Source organism: Micropterus dolomieu, linkage group LG02 (assembly GCF_021292245.1).
Source record: "Micropterus dolomieu isolate WLL.071019.BEF.003 ecotype Adirondacks linkage group LG02, ASM2129224v1, whole genome shotgun sequence".
Lineage (NCBI taxonomy): Eukaryota > Metazoa > Chordata > Actinopteri > Centrarchiformes > Centrarchidae > Micropterus > Micropterus dolomieu.
The window spans coordinates 2413374-2420031 of NC_060151.1; the positions used below are offsets into that span (position 1 = coordinate 2413374).

At 44.4% G+C, this 6658-nt stretch overlaps 1 protein-coding gene across 1 annotated transcript in view; it reads left to right on the top strand.

Annotated features, from left to right (window-relative positions):
- Positions 1 to 5378, top strand: part of LOC123983755 (guanine nucleotide-binding protein subunit alpha-13) — a 58704-nt gene extending 53326 nt beyond the window's left edge. The window contains exon 6 of the mRNA XM_046070080.1: positions 2 to 5378. The gene's annotated coding sequence lies outside the window, so the exon portion shown is untranslated. The remainder of the gene's footprint in view (position 1) is intronic.
- Positions 5379 to 6658: the final 1280 nt, after the last annotated feature.

Below are 6658 nucleotides of genomic sequence, written 5' to 3' on the forward strand. Positions count from 1 at the left end.
CCCCCCCCCCACCACCACCACCAGCTCCGTAAGGGGAACGGGCGGTGTCCCTCCATCCCTCCACCCCTCCTCCTTTGACCCTCTCATCACTTTTGAACTTTGACTGTGTAATAAAGCCACTACTACTACCACCATTCCCCCACGCTTGCTCTCTGCCTTACTGAGCTTGTTCACTGTGACTGATAACAGCCGTCTTTGGCTCAAAGCCACCACCCTCTGACCCTTGATACCACTGTAAACGACTTTTAACCCCCACTCTGAGCCCCCCCCATCCCTGTCCACACCCTGCAGTGGACCTGCCGCCAACTTTTATGGTATTAGCTATTCTAATTCACCTCCACACGCTGTCATTTTTTTCTGTGCTGCTCTGACCACTGTTGCTAAGGGGGGAGGGGTTTGTTTTAAATCATTACTGAGTTGTCGTCCAAGCTGCCTGCAGGCGCCGGCGTCCTCAGCGACTGTTGCCAGGTGTTGCCTTCCTTTCCAGAACTTAGTTTGTTTTGTCTCTGGTTTTACTTCTGCTTTCCACTGGCGCTTGGTGATGACATCACTGGGCTGGGGACTTCCTCTGAGGGCAGTGGAACAGGAAAGAACAGGGCTGACACACACACAGATAGGAATTTTTGCTCTGAATTCCACCTAATTCTAGTTTTCTAATCAATTTGTTTCTTTTTCTAATATATGGATATACTGTATGCACCTATGCATTTTCTTTAACTTATATTTTAGAGGGGTTTACACTTTGTGGATTTGTGACTGCTGATGGACTCTGTTACAGGTCATTAAAGGAGGGGGGGGGCTGATAAGAGAGCACAGACACAAACACATAGACCACTTTCAAAACGAAACGCTGTGCTATAAGGGCAGCTGGTGCACGGTTAGTTTCTCAGGGCACATAGTGAACCACTTCTTTGTGATTTGAAGCCAACCAGAACACATGCCTCTGCCCTTCCACATGAGTCAAATGACACATTTCATTTTACCACATTTTACCATCAGTCTGGACAAACAGACCTCATGGCGCCATCTGGATGGTCTGTATTTCCACCTGATATTAGTAAGCTCTCAATATGCATACAAGGGTCTCTGAACCAAAAGGCACACCGAATCAGAGCATCTAGGAGGCCAGGACCAAGCCTCGGGGCCAACAATGCTGGTGTTTGGCCCTTGAAGAGCACATCTGATGGCGTACCGTCGCCATGTTTTCTGTGTGCAGTGAATGTTATCATCCCTCTCCAGATAACACAACCCAAAGGTAGATCACATGTTTATACCGAGGGTACATGGTGGGTATCTGCTTTGCTACGGTTTTTATCATGTGGGAACAGTAATCAACCACAAAATCCCTGTAATGGGACAGAAAGGCGTGACCATGAGAAGTACCCATCACCCCGCACATTTTGGCAGTCGACTGCAGCTGCTTGTCTGCACGCTCACTGCGTGGACATGACTTGTGTCTCTCTTCATCAGAGTTGCATTGTAAAGCTGCACACTGAGGTAAGCAGTCCTGCTGAATCAAGAATTGAAAAAAATGGTTTTCAAAAATACCAAATTTGAGGTAACTCATGCTGGAGCCTGTTTGCTTTGAAAATGTCCTCCAGTGTCACCACCATGTAGCCTGTGTGACGTGACTGCCTCGTCTTGTCTGAATGCTTCTCAGGGGAGAAAATGTCGTAAAACGGTGAAGGGTGGTGTGGTTAAAGTTGAAAAGGAAGCAGGGAAAGTGTTTCCCTTCTTGCTCTCAGCAGGATTACCACCTAAAGTGTTGTGTATTATCCAAGTGATGATGTGGCTCATTTTCTAAAAGGTACCTGGTGATGCTCTCCCCTCTGTGCAGCCTAAGTTAAAAACAAAAGTGATAAAGCCAGTGTCACTGATGACCTGCGGCCCACTCTCCCTGTTGCTGTACAGCGTACGTACAGTTCACATTGTCCTCTCAACTCCTTATTGATGTATCAGTGTGCATCTCTCACACCAACCGCTGATCTAACCTCCCACACAGATTTGTATGTATGACCGTGAGTGTTATTTTTATTTTATTTAAATGTTTAGATGTTTATTTAAACAAAAGCAGGCGCCTGGTGGCCTGGCTTACAGTGATGTAAGATTGTTTTCAGCCCTGAACACCAAAGTCCTCCATGTGCCCCAGTAGATCCGTGGCTCCACTGGTTCATGCTAACACTGCAGCATGTGTGGAAGGATAATAAAGATGCTAAAAGTTTCAGAAGTAATGAAGTTGGCCTAAGTTGAGCCCTTGCAAATCCCTGACTTTGAACCAGATGTACAGAAAAGGTTTGATCTTACAGTGTTGTGTTTGCTGAACACAGGCCTTCTAAATACATCAGCACAGCTATGTTGTTTTACTCTTGTCTCTATAGTTGTACGTGCTAATGGCAGCTAATCACTGAGAATAAGACCCCCCCGACAGATCGTTGCTCCCGCGCACCTCTTACGTTTTGTCTACACTGGACGCCTTTCAGCCTGGTTTCCTGGTCTTTGCTCTGCGTTTTAATCAGCACAGCTGTGTACACAGGCGGTACAGCTTCGGTTTCACACTCATGAATGTGACCTACAAAACCTCTAACGGGGCACATGAGAAAACTAGATAGTGTTTGCGGGCTCAGTAATGACCCAAATACTGTCACTAGCATGCTCTTGCTCTAAGCGACAGTTAGAAATGTACCTACAGGTCTGTGAATTAGGGATGGCTGTCAGACGTCCAGTTAAGTGACTCTAGTTAGTTACTCTTTTAGTGTTTTAAAACCTTACAGTATACAAATCATGTAGTTACGTTTTTTAATGTACGCTACAATGTACTTTTTCCAAAAAACATTGGTTTCCTTCCATCTCTGTACGCCATGACACACAGACTCAAAATAAGCTTGTGTAGTCCGTCACAATGAACCTTTGTCATGGTGATGTCACGTTACATGAAAAGTCTGCACCGCATGGCCTCCTTACTGTTGTGTTACTCTGAACCCGGGGGTCTGCGCCAGTCTTTCACTGGAATGGATTGCACAACTCAAGCCATTTTCATCTGTGTTCATGGATTCAGTGGAAGAAAAGTCTGTTTCTAAAACAGCAGCATGATTAGCAAAACGGTTAGATGTACTGTAAAGTATTCAGGATGTGTAGTACGTGGATTAATCCCTTTGTGCCTGCAGCTAATGTAGGCATGGAGGCACACGAGTGAGATCTGTAGAGCAGCTGCTGGTGTTGTGCTGCGGCTGAAGGCAGGAAGCTGTTTTTCACACCGCTCGGTTCACTGGCCTCTTTTTTTCACAACTGCCGCCTTCACGTCACATGATTAGCTGCCTCTTCTTCGGCTCGTGTATTTCTGTGTTTCTTTTTTCTCCTCGGATTTGCAGGATGACTGGGTGTGAGGCCAGCCTCTGATATCTTTTACATCTAGCTTTGAATAGTGGTTCCCTTGATGGGTGAGATGAAGGGGAAATAAAAAAGAGACAAATCAGGTCCTCTGTCCCTGATGGCAGTATCAGCATAGTACTTCCTGTCCCCCAGACCAAAAGGGAAGCTGCTGTCGCTCAACGTATGCTCTAGCATGGAGCATTGAAGTCACATGGCTGTTTTTTTTTTTTTGTTTGTTTTTTTTTGGTGTGTGTGTGTTCCCAACTCAAAAAGAGGAAGTTGACCAACAGGACAGTTTACCAAAAGCTCAGTGAATTCCTCAAACTGTGAGAAACCTGTCAGCAAAACTCGTCCTCCGTCAGCGCGTCTGCATCTGGATGAAGCTGCGTGCGAGCGAGCGTGCGAAACAAACACGGCCCTGTCTGGTGCTGCTCGGACAGCCTAAAGCTAAAGCCCAGCAGAGGCCTCTTTGTCTGGATTCAGAGGGTTGTGTCCTGTCATTTCAGGCCAGAAGAAGGCCTGTTGTTGCACAAACACACACACACACACACATCATGAAGTCACAGTAGAACAGGCCTGTACCCTGAGTTGGCCTTTGTCAACGCTGAACAAATTTGGTTTTGATTGAGCACAGACCGTATATTGTCACATTTAGACCAGTACTCCAGAAGGAAACATGCGCTTACCAGCATGTGGGAGCTTTCAGCTGCATCTCACAGTCTGCAGTGAATGGAGCTCGCTCAGGGTGCACCCAGAGACCACCTGCTAGCATGTGACCCATGTGACACCTGAGCCAGCTCCAGTCGCACATGAAGACCAGGAGGTGTGTTTGAAAGCTACAAAAGTGATGGGGTGCAGGCAGTCCAGTTAGCATCCACATTAATTTGTCACCTGATCCCAGAGGACCATGGGGACCTGATAGGGATCAGTGTGTCTGGGAACAGGGAAGAACTGGGGCCTTGTATAAGTAGTTATTTATGATCTTTTCTCTAAGCAAAGTCTAGACTTGACCTAAGGGAATTTGACCTGTAGGGCTTTTCCAGTTTGGGACATATGTGCCCAAGGCTGTTTTGAACTATTTAGACCACCGAATAAAATGTTTGGCCTGGCTCCTTTACCATCTGCGTGATCCCGTCTTCCAAAAAAAAAAGTTTGCTTTGTTTTTTTGGTTCTGGACTGAACCCTCGTTTAGTCAAAGTTAATTTGAGATTTGTAGAACACAGGTGTTCAAGTTTACAACCTGTGTGAGCGAGCTTTCCTATGCTCAGAATCCTTTATGACATAAGCACACCGTTGGAAATGATCTTAGGGCTAAGTTCAAGAACATTTATATAAATTAGGCCTCTGGTTTTAGCCAAGAGGCCTTGTTTGAGTTCTGCTCCCAAAGCGCCGCCTCTTTCAGTGTTTCACCCATGACGAACCAGATGCTCTGCCTTTGACTTTGCCTTGTAAAATTTCTGATACCGGTTTTGTACACTGCATCTTGTGTATGTTCTGTGAATCTGACTGTAACAGTATGAAGCAAATATTTAGATTGTTTTGTGTTTGAAAAATGGAGAGAAAATCCCGTTCTTTGTAAATACCTGTGAGAGGAACCCCGTGTCCACTTCCGTTGTCCAAACTATGCAGCAGCACTGCTCCGCGGCCATGACTTGGTATTATATTGTGTTATGTTACGAGTTGACTGACTGATGATTCTCTTGTTGCCAGTGTCTTTATAGAAATGTGTCTGTGAAGAAATTTGCAAATGATCTGCCAAATATACTGATGTTCAGTGCCTCCTTTTCCAAGCTCTGCCTATAATGTCCAATCATGTTAAAGGATTTATTCTGTGTAATAGGTTTTTAAATGACGCCACAGCAATTTGATGCCTCATATCAAGTAATTCACATAAAACATTTTCCCCCCAATTTGGGTATCTTTAAATAAACAAGCCTTCAATGTACAGTCTAACTTATGCAGTCTTACCCTTCTACTGTCCAATAAATCCAACTGTTTTTTAAAAAACATGTCTGTCAGTGTCTGTGCTGTTATTGGATCATTGCTTTCAGAGAGGGCTTTGTTGTTTCCTACAGACTTGTTGAACTACTGTTTCGGTATATCATGCATGTTTAAGTACTCTGCAATTTGTTGATTAATCGCCAGATATTTTGATAACCTATCAATAGTTTCAGTAGTTGTTCAGCCATTAATAAGCATTTGGCTCCAGCTTCTGCAGTTTGCTCCTTTCCCTTGTTCGTTTTAAACTGAATATTTTTGGGGTTCTAGTCAAACTTCTGAAGGAAACTTAAGAAGACTAAATTCCTGTGCCAAGTTTTGTGTTACCTTTTACAGAGGAGCAGTAGTTTTGTAGTACAAGCCTGTTGTATAATGATAAATAAATGAACCTCGAACCTTGAAGTAAATGAACAGTCTAGCTTTGGTAATAGATTAGAAGAAACGCCCTCCAGCACGGTGAATGAGAGTTCAGACAGACAAACAATGGGAGTAGACTGGCTAAAGCTACAGGAACATGCGTAAACCCATTCAGTCATGTTATAATGTTCTTATGGGAAGGACGGTGTACTGGTTTGTGTACTACTCAGCATCCAACTCTTGAATGCGTCTGTTACATGTTTGGTAGCTCTTACAATGAAAATATATATCTTTTGATCGTTGTTTTTGACCCTGAACACTATCCGGACCAATCTGCGATCCTGTTTGCTGCTCACAGCAAAGCGCGGCCGTGCGCTGGAGCCAGCAGAGAACACTGTTGTCCTACTTTTAACAGCATGGCATGACCGGCTGGGAGGGTGGCCAGCCCTGTTCCTCAGGAAGCAGCTCTGCCTTCTGCCTTTGTGCAGCAGCTTCAACCTGGATCAGCTGTTTAGGTTGAAGCTGATCTGATGTCTGGCTTTATCCAGCATTGTGGAATAAGCCCAGCTAACATTTGACATTTGAATAGCACCCGCTCTTTGTGTGTTGATAAAATATTAATTGTGTAAATCTGACTGATGATCAAGCTAGTTTCAACTGTGATCCTGGGCTTATTGACTTTTCATGTTGAAACCCATACATGAAATCGTTTTCAGACAGGAAGTACTGCCTGTCTGTATCGGTTATGTTAATGGTTTAAAATGAAAAGATGTAGGTTATTGAGAAATCATCGAGATCCGTGGTATTATTATCACCACTTGATTTTCACACAGTTAAATGACCTCTTCCAGAGGTACAGAAAACAGGCTGAATAGTTGTGCTATTGACAACTTGACTAACCTTGTGTAAAATCTCGTTAAAGAACCGGACCAGA